At 28.7% G+C, this 9,546-nt stretch overlaps 1 non-coding gene across 1 annotated transcript; it reads left to right on the top strand.

The window, feature by feature from the left end:
• Window positions 1-4,024: 4,024 nt before the first annotated feature.
• trnas-uga (transfer RNA serine (anticodon UGA)) lies at window positions 4,025-4,106 on the top strand. The gene has a single exon. It is a non-coding gene; the product is annotated as a tRNA-Ser (tRNA).
• The last annotated feature ends 5,440 nt before the right edge of the window (window positions 4,107-9,546 follow it).

Below are 9,546 nucleotides of genomic sequence, written 5' to 3'. Positions count from 1 at the left end.
AAGTCTCGTTAATTCGGCTTTCTTTTCTCTGGTTCAGGATGTCGGACGACCAGGGTGCTTTCCATCAGAAAACGATTGAACAGTTTCAAGTCTTTTTAGGTTATCATATATTGTACTTCGAGCAAATCTTTCCTTTTCAAAATGATTTACGATTTTTTTTTTTTATATTAGGTTTATTTACAAAAAAACATTTTTAGTCGCTTTCGAAAAGATTCTCGTTCAGCTGCATTTAACCTCATTTTAAATAATTGTGTTTCAAATAATAAAGTTTATATTTTATAGAACATTTATGCGTACGCATAAAACCACAAAAACTAATTATTATGCTCAAATAATGAAATTAAGATTTGTCCGATAACTTCCGCATCACCCGTTATTTTACGAGCTGATGATGCTGGTATCCATAACCTAGCGAAAATTTCTCAAAATAAACTATTATTTGTGTTAAGAGAATTCGTTTTGTTCGATGTTTTCTTATTAATACATATATATATATATATATATATATATTATATATATATATATATATATATATATATATATATATATATATATATATATATATATATATATATATATATGTATATATACAGTGGTGGGATTCAAAAAAGTTAAGAACCTGTTCGGTATGATGACTAAAAAATCAAAGACCAAAGACAGAATCTGGGACAGTTTTATTCAAGTGAAAAAAAGACATTTTCCATCAAGAGAAATTTAAAAATAATTGTCTTTTGAACATTGTACATTAACAAAAGTAAACGAATTATATAAATATTTATAATATTGTAGTAAATAACACAAAATGAAAACTTATTACAAAAATGAACGAATTATATATATATTTATTAGATAAATAAAAATAATATACGAAGAAATTTATTAAAAAAAAATTATTTTAAATAACGCCATATCGCCAGAAAATTCTCATCATCTTTGGTAGTTTTAATTTTCTTTACACAAGGATTGTCAGCAGAGTGATTCATTTGCAACCATCTCTTTACAACGGGAACGTAATTCCAGTCCTTCAGAGGTAGACCAGTTAGACTAATTGTTTATATATTGGAAATATTTGACACAGTCAAGCGACTTCTTTTATTGGTATAAATGGTATTCATTTTTGAAAATCCTCTCTCTGCTTCCGCGAAACTTACTGCAATGGTTTTCATAATATTTTTGGCTTTTCGAACACCTTCCGGGATATTATAATTTTCAGAATTTTTTAATACATTCTCAACAATGTCACGAAACTCATTTTTATCAACTGCATATTTAAATATTTTATAAAATGAATACAATTGTTCCTCGCCTGCTGGCCATGGAACAAGAACTTCAGAATGATCCCAATAACTCGGTTCAAAAACTTTAATAAACTCCAAATTGTTTTAGCATGATTGGTCGTTTTTAAATGATCACAATCCATTAATCTTTTCTTCATCTGAACCACAATGTTCTCTAAAAGCTTTTGCTGAGGAATTGCAAAATATTTTTGATTATCAACAAAAGGAATATCTTTAACTGCTTCAGAAACAATTAACTCTTCAACTTTTTTTTCGTAACCTCCTATTTCCTTCTCAAGCATCTGAAAAGCTCGAATCGTTCTCATCATTAAATGCTCAGTTTTTACTATTTCTAAGTTTCGGGCCTGCAATGCATTGGACAAAAGTGAAATTTCATTCAAAATATCAATCATCAATGCCAAATCTTCTAAAAAGTGTTTATTTTCTAAACGTGTAGCCATGCCAGCGTATTGCTTATTTGAAGTAAAAAAATTATGTAGAGCTGGGTAAGCACGCCAAACAGCTAAAGTTATTTTGTAGATAGTTTTTCGAAAATCCATTGTCAAACAAACATTTCATTACTGCGCTAAAAATTGTTTCTGCGTCCTATTTTTGCAGCTCCACTAGTTCAATGAATATTATTGGCGGTGTAATAGGATCTTTGACTTTTAAATATAGCATGACAACAGGTTTCGAGAAATTGTTTAAGCTTCGTCAATAATGAAACTAACTTTTAATTCTTTTTGAATGATTTTGTTAAATACATTTTGACGAATATCTTTTGCAAAAAAATCCACAATTTTAACAGCAGTTTTACGCGAATGCAACCCTACTCCCATATCTAGCCCGTTTTCGTTTGCAATTCAATTTCGTCATCAATATCGGAAAATGGCTTACATTGTCTTGTTAAACTGTATACGGTGTTGAATATTCTACAAGTTGTTGTTAAACATTTTTTATTCATCGTGTTAATGGTTTATCGCATTAAGCCTTGTTTAATCAGTTTATAGTTTTCCACGCATCTTTTATGTGCTTTTGAATTAAAATGCTCCTTTAATTTTTTCCTTAGTGAGGCTTGTTGTACTTTTTGTTTTTTCCTTTTTCTTCGATATTAATATTTTGCCATTCTTTTGAAACGTGTATGCCTTTTTCTTTCAGAGTATCGTTTCGAGCACAATATTGACATCCAATTGTGTAGTTAAACACTAGAAGTCCGTCATATTTTTCTTTAAAATATTTGCATTGTTGTCCGGACCAGCATTCGGGCAAGTTGTTTTTATAATTACATCCTTCATTTCCATGTGGCATAGTCGCCTCTGATGCATTAGAGTTGTGTTCCGAAACCTTTTATGACTTGATAACTGTTTCTAATTTTGTTTTTTTATTAAAAAAATCACCCAAAATACTTTGTTGTTTCATTGTTGAACTAAAGGAAAATAAAAGATCTTGTGATAAATAACGTACCGTGAAATAATGTACCGGGTTCAATTCCTTCCCAACTTTTTTAAAAAATAGGAATGAACAGCTCTTAAAACAAAAGGTATAACAAATTAAAATTATGCATTTAAAAGGAATACAATATGTTTGCACATATATTATCTAACAAAAATAATGCTTTGTTACTAATATCAGCTAATACTCAAAACTGATTGAATTTATTAAATATCGACTGTATAGAGAACAAACGTAGTATGTCTACATTTTTATGAAATCAATGTTTTACTATATTCTTATTGGCAGTAACATAAGCTTGTAGAGGACATTTGTAATATGTCCACAAGTGATATCCATCATTAGATATAACACAAAACACAAGTGTAATATCTTGATTTTAGCATATATTTTGAAAATTGAAATCCGTTTTTCTCCGTATTTTGGTTTTTGGACATACTACGTTTGTGCTCTATACAGTCGATATATTATATCATAAACATTAGCATTTAGCTAATTCCTGGTATTGCGGCTAACACTAACTCTCACATAAAACTATGTTATATAAATAATTTTGTCAGTAACTTATTATATAAAAGATTTAAATATTTTAACGAAATTTACTTTTGCTTTTTAAACAAGTACTAAATTTCGAACAAATCTCACTCAGCCCCCCTATCTCCCCAAAACCGGTTTAAAAAACCATGTTAAACTAAATTTAGGCATTAACATTTAGCATGCTTATAGAAAACTTATAAACTTAAAAAAAAAAGAGATAGAAAAAAAAACAACATATCTTCAACTAAGCTCACGAAATGTTACTAAGCTCACCAAATGCAACAGTTTTAGATGTCAACAAATTTTTTATTAACATTTGTTAATAAGAAAAAAAAACTACACTTTAGGCTAAAGTGTAGTTTTTTTTTCTTATTAACAAATGTTAATAAAAAATTTGTTGACATCTAAAACTGTTGCATTTGGTGAGCTTAGTAACATTTCGTGAGCTTAGTTGAAGATATGTTGTTTTTTTGCTAAAGTTTAGCTAAAGTTTAGCTAAAGCTAAGTTTAGCTAAAGTTTAGCTAAAATTTAGCTATTCTACTTTTTATAAATGTCTATGTTAATATAAAATTCTAAAAAAATATACCATCCTACCGTGCCATGGTATGTTTCGCTGGTACCAGCGAAACGTAAAGTTCTAAAAACGTGGAACAGAATTTTAGCGCAAAAATTTGTTCCTAAAAACACGGATTTCAGTGTACCTCAAAAAAAAAAAATTTTTTAAATGCTTAAGATTTAAACTCAACCTTTGATCGAAGCTGCGATGGCCGAGTGGTTAAGGCGTTAGACTTGAAATCTAATGGGATCTTCCCGCGTAGGTTCGAACCCTACTCGCAGCGGTATACTTTTTTTTCAAAACACTATTACGCACAGTGGGTGAAGGTGTGCCAAAATGAAAAAAAAAAAATTTTTGTTCAACGTAGGTTTAATGGTAATAGTTGTTTTCCATACTTTCCAAGCTTTAAAAAAAAGATAGTTTTTAGTCACTAGCTTTTATACTAAATTTTATATGGCTTGTTGAAGTTAATTTTTTTTGCCAGATTTGTAAGTTTTAAAATAAAAATTAATAAAATCTATGTGTTGCTACATAGAAACTGTCAACTATTTTTTAATTAAAATTATTTGCGCTATAATTTTTTTATATATTGATAGATTGATACTCTTTGAAACAAAATAACTTCCCTGCAAATTTTTTGCTTGTAAGTAAGAAATTTTATTTAATTTTTAAGATGATGTGCTTTTACAGGTTTTTTTAGTGTAAATTTTTGCTTACTTTAATTAGTTAAAAAAACCTCCAATATCCTCCAGTCTGTAAATACATTAAAATCTTTACTAATTATATATATTATAACTTAAAGTTAGTTTTAGCTTTAACAAAGTACCACCTTGCCCACAAATTAACTTTTAGATAGCAGGTTATAACTAAAATTTTGCCCGCGACAAACAAATCACGAGTTCTTTTTAATTAGTTAATTTTTAATTAATCACTTGGCTTTTTAATTAAAAATAAAACACGTCATCTTTAAACTTTTAGGCATAAATATACTGTCATTTAAATGATTTCTAATGAATGTATTATAGAATTTATAGGTTAAAATGAAATACATTGATATATATACCTACATGCTAGAAAATAAATTAAAAATCTCTGACCATGGCGTTTTAAAGGATGTTATCAATGGTATGAATCTGGCAAACCCTAACCCTAAGCATTGGAAACTGGAATCATTGCTAATTATATAAGAAAGAGATGGCAGGACTTAAAAGGTTACCGTATTTGTTTCGAAAAAAAGCATAAAGAGTGGCTACAGACAGAGATTGATGTTTTTACTGATATTCCTGTGAAACAAGATACACGTGGCAGGCCTTCAATTGAGAATTTTGATGACTGTTCACTTCGAACAAAGTACAAGCGTACCAACTCTCTACAAAAGCAAAAGTTTCTCTTAAAAAAGAAAATCAACTTAATGAGGTACATGCAGTAAAGATAATTTTTGACAATAGTAACAAAATATCTCAACAACTCTCTGGCAATGAGGCTCTAGCTTTACTTTTAGATACAAATATGACCTGTGAACTTTATCCTTCAAACTGTGAACTTTATCCTTCATATCACATAATAAAGGCAGCAAAATTATCTTGCTATCCAAATGAAATAGAGATAGATGATTTTTTTGCTAAAATCTCAATGCAGAGCTTGGTCGATTACACTGCACAAAGACTATGTCAAGTACAGAATGAAGTTATTGAAACAGTTGCTGGTGATACAACCATATTTGCTACTTTAAGACACAAGGCAGGATTTGATGGCTCAACAAGACAAAGTGTCTTTAAGCAAACAGTTTCTAAAGATGGTATCCGTAATATACAAATAGAAGCATCATTGTTTTTAACTTGCATAGTACCACTTGACTTGAGCTCATTTGCTGGTGGAAAAAAGACAACTTTGTGGCGAAACCTAAAACCATCATCAACTCTGTATTGTCGCCCTTTGCGTTTTCAGTTTGAAAAAGAGTCTAAAGATATTATAATCTCTGAAGAAGCTCAACTAAAAGAAGAAGTAAGGAATTTAAATTGTACAAAAATTATATTAAACAATGGAAAAGTACTTCAAGTAAAGCATGTGATTGAAATAACAATGATTGATGGAAAAGTACACACAGCTTTATCTGAGGCCACTAACTCAAGTCAGTGTTGCTTTATCTGTGGATGCTCACCAAAAGAGATGAACAACATTGATGCCAGCATAGTAGGAAATCACCAGGCAAAAGACTTGAAGTATGGTTTATCTACACTGCATTGCTGGATTCGATGTTTTAAATGTTTTCTGCATATTGGTTACAAGTTGCCTATCAAAAAGTGGCAAGCAAGAACAGCAGAAGACAAAGCACAAGTTGTTGAAACAAAGTCTCACATCCAACAAGCTTTTCTTCAACAGATGGGCCTTGTTGTTGATATATCAAAGTCTTGAGGATCTGGTACATCTAATGATGGCAACACTTCTCGACAAGCATTTACTGATGCCATTTCTTTTGCAAATATAACAGGTGTCAATAAGGAACTATTTTTAAAATTGCACATTATTTTGTCAAGCATATTAAGTGGCTATGAAATAAATACTGAAAAGTTTACCATGATATGTACAGAAACTGCAAAGTTGTTTGTGAAACTGTACCCATGGTACTACATGCCACAAAGGCTCCACAAACTGCTGATCCACGGCCCAGCCATCATTAATAGAATCTCACTGCCAATTAGAATGATGAGTGAAGAAACACAGGAGGCAACAAACAAATTTTTCAAACGGTTTCGTGAACGTCATGCTCGAAAAGCTTCAAGATGTATGGCAAATGAGGATACTTTGAAATGATTTCTATGCTCATCTGATCCTGTCATAGCATCTTTGAGGCAAACCTGCACTTCAAAAAAGAAAGACTTTCCTGTTGTGGTTTTTGAGTTATTATTATCAGAAGATAACATTGTAAATTTGTAAATACTTCATTTAAATATATGCAGACATAGATGGTTGCCTTAAAGTTGTAAATTGTGTTTGAATGAGTTGATAAGACATGAAAGTATTTTTTTCATAAGATTGTGTACCTATTAAAAACAGTAAAATGTAATTTTTTAATGTTTATTCTGTGGATTGTGTTTGAATTGAGTTGATAAGATGTGAAAAAATGCATTTTTTTATTTTCTTTGCTGTATTTATAATTATTAAGAAAAAAAATTAATAAAACCATTTTTTTAGTCACAAATATGTTTAGAAGCTCTAAGTATGTTATTTATATCAAATTTAATAATATTTAATAAAAAAATAATTTTGGCACAGAAACGGGCATTCTGACCCACTGTGTTACGGTAACGAAAAATTTAATCCAAAAAGAAACAAATCATATTTAAAACCAATTTTGGAATATCTTATCTTAGATAAGTTATATAAAGTAATGTAATGATAATCATATCATGATATCATGATACTAACTAAATAATGATATCATTGATATCAATGATACATATTATGTTGTAGACATTGATATCAATAATGCATATAATGTAATGATATCATTACATTACATACCATGATACTAACCTAACAATGTAATGCTTTAAAGTATAACCAGTATAACCATTATAAAAAATATAGTTAATATCTTGTTTATTGTATATACAAAACATTTTTGTATATACAATAAACAAGATATTAACTATATTTTTAAAAACTATCGTTTTTGTTGCGCTTCTATATAAATATACTTTCGTACAATTTGAAAATCTTAATAAAATTTCTACTTTTTAAATATGTGAAGAAAGATTTTTTTAAATTCGCAAATAATAAGTAAAAGCACCGTATTTTTTTTTTGTAGAAAAGATGGCGCATTTTTTTTATGCCTTTTTTACAATGCGTTGTATAAACGTTTTGAGCCCTAATATTTATATAAGACAAATTAAAATTTTTTTTTAGTATTTTTCTTTTATGTTACTTCGTTTTGTAGTTTATTTTGAATCGTTTTTTAACTTTAAAAATTCTTTGAACAATTTAATATTTAAAATTATATATTATTAGAAAACCGAAAACCGAAATACCGATCTTAAAAAAACAAACAAGCAGATGATAAAGTATGAAAAAATACAAAAAGACATTGAAGAAAGTCTAACGTTCTATCAGGATTGCCATGATAAAAAAGTCAGCGATTTGGAAAAAAAATTGATAAATGATAAAAAAGTCAGTGATGTGGAAAAAAAAATATGGTCGAATGCAACCATAGGGGAGAATGAAAAAAATAGATTTAGACAACTAGAAGATCGTCAAAGGAGAAACAATCTTCGAATCGAAGGAGTCAAAGAAAATGATAACGAAAACTGGGATGATACGGAAGTAAAAATAATAAACCTTCTTGAAAATAACCTCAATGTAAAAGATGTAATCACAGAAAGAGCGCACAGAACTGGTATTATCGATATTAAAAAGCCTAGAACAATTGTAATTAAGTTACTAAATTATAAAGACAAAGTAAAGATTTTAAAAAACGCCAACAAACTAAAAGGTTCTGGAATTTATATTAACGAGGATTTTTCGCTAGAAACTACTATAATAAGAAAGAAACTTCTTGAAGAAAGCAAAACGCATAGGATAAACGGTAAATATTCTGTTGTTATATATGATAAGCTCATTGTTAAAGAATTTAGAAAAAAAAAATCATGTTAAATGATTTTTTTTTTTTTTTTAGTTAAATTTATATTGATTTATTTTTTTATTTAAAATGGCTGATAATATTGTTTTATCAAACATAAATTTTAATTTACAGAAAAAGCCAATAATTTTAAACAACTATTCGGATCCCGATTATAATTTTTTTAACGATAGTCAAGTAATTAAAAATACTAGCCCGATATACTATAACCCAGATTCAAAAATTATTGATAAAGGAATGGAAGATAATTCGTTTTCAATGCTTCACATTAATATTAGAAGTATTCAAAAAAATTTTGAGTCATTGAAACAATTTTTACATAAAATTGACATTAGATTTCAGGTAATTTGTCTCAGCGAAACATGTAAGCATTGAAAACAATTCCAATTTTCAATTACCTAATTATAAAGTAATTCATCAAGTTAGAGCATCAAATAAGGAAGGTGGAGGTTTGTGTATATACATAAAAAATTCAATTTTATTCAAAAGGAAACCACAGTTAAGCTCAATCACTAATGATTATGAATCTTTATGTGTTGAAATTATTAATAAAACTTCAAGAAATATCGTCATCCATGCTTTATATAGACCGCCCTCAGGAAGTATTAAGGCATTTGAAAATCACATTAAAAGTATAATTAAAAAAAAATCATCTTTAAATAAATCGGTTTATATTGTTGGTGACATTAATCTTAATATATTAGAATACGACAAAAATAAAAACATTAAGAACTTCTTTAACACAATTTTTCAAAATAGTTATATTCCCCTAATCAATAAACCAACGCGAGTAACTAGAGAAAGTGCAACATCTTTAGATCAAATTATTACAAATGATTTCGTAAATATTAAAATAAGGACAGGTATATTTAAATCTGACATTTCTGATCACTTCCCTATTTTTATTCTATCGCAAAAATGCATCGACTATGATGCTCTTAGTGATAGGAAAAATTAATTACAACACGGTTAGTAAACGACGCTTCCATCAAAAATTTTCATAAACTTCTTACTGGTGTCAACTGGGACACCCTACAACTAAATCTAAATGCCGATAAAGCATATGATATCTTTTTAACTGAAT

The sequence above is a fragment of the Hydra vulgaris genome, chromosome 15 (assembly GCF_038396675.1).
Source record: "Hydra vulgaris chromosome 15, alternate assembly HydraT2T_AEP".
NCBI lineage: Eukaryota > Metazoa > Cnidaria > Hydrozoa > Anthoathecata > Hydridae > Hydra > Hydra vulgaris.
The sequence above is the reverse complement of the archived record's forward strand: the minus strand, read 5'-3'. Positions and strand labels throughout refer to the sequence as shown.